We start from the raw sequence: 998 nt of genomic DNA, 5'->3' as shown, positions 1-998 counted from the left end.
ATGTAAGTGTACCCATGTTGTGCAGTGCCCATGGAGGTCAGAAGAGGGTGTCAGATCCTCTAGAACTAGAGTTATAGGCAGTTGTTACCCGCATGTGGGTGCTGGGAACCGAATCCAGGTCCTCTGCAAGAGCAGCCAGTGCTTTTAATTGCCGAGCAATTTCTCCAGCCTCTTTTCAGAAGTTTTGTTTGTAAACATCTGACCTTAAAAATGGTTTATAATCTTGAGACATATTTTTACTGCCTGGCTTTTTTCAATATTGTATGGAGAAATTAAGATTAATTAATGGGCTGGATATGCTGTGGTTCAGAGGTTGAGTGTTTGCCTAGCACTCACAAGAACCTGCATTTGATCCGTAGCTCCAGAAAGAAAAAAGTTTCGTGCAAAATTAATGCTTAACAATTTATTACTGTAGGACCCCAATCTTATTTTTTGTGAAAAACAAACTACTTTAAGGTCAACCCTCCCTTTTCGTTTATCTTTAACTAGGCATATTTATTTCACTTTTTGGTTTCTACTACTTGAGAACCTATTTCTTTCTAAGATATCTAAGCTGCTCTGCAGAGCGAATATGCCTGCTATTGATTCATCATGTCTGGAAAGAAATGCCATCATGTTACCTAGGGAAAAGTGTAAGATGACAGCCAGTGAGGGCTGGCTGCTTCTGCATCTTGTTTGAAGTGTCACTCAGATACCTCTGTTAACAGAGTGCTCTGTCTGAGAGCATTGTGGCAGATTTCTTCTGCTTTCTCTGTGGGCAGAGTCTCCTTTCCATCTAGGTCTTCTTGACCGCTAATCAGAGAAGCCCCATCATACTATGTCTCATTAAAAGCCATTTTCTTTCTCTCTTGTCTCTTTACTAAAATGAATTTTTGAAAATGATTCTTTTTGAGTCTTAGTTGATCAGATTTGGATGTCATAGTATCCAATACAGTTATTTGGTATTTATGAGCCTCCATATGCTTGAGGATATGATAGTTTCACTTATATATTTTTAA

General features: G+C 38.7%; 1 protein-coding gene across 1 annotated transcript in view; it reads left to right on the top strand.

Annotated features, from left to right (window-relative positions):
- Positions 1–998, top strand: part of Camkmt (calmodulin-lysine N-methyltransferase) — a 465,839-nt gene that overhangs the window by 26,328 nt on the left and 438,513 nt on the right. The window lies entirely within an intron of this gene.

This window comes from Nannospalax galili, unplaced genomic scaffold, assembly GCF_000622305.1.
Source record: "Nannospalax galili isolate Female #2095 unplaced genomic scaffold, S.galili_v1.0 scaffold286, whole genome shotgun sequence".
NCBI lineage: Eukaryota > Metazoa > Chordata > Mammalia > Rodentia > Spalacidae > Nannospalax > Nannospalax galili.
The sequence above is the reverse complement of the archived record's forward strand: the minus strand, read 5'-3'. Positions and strand labels throughout refer to the sequence as shown.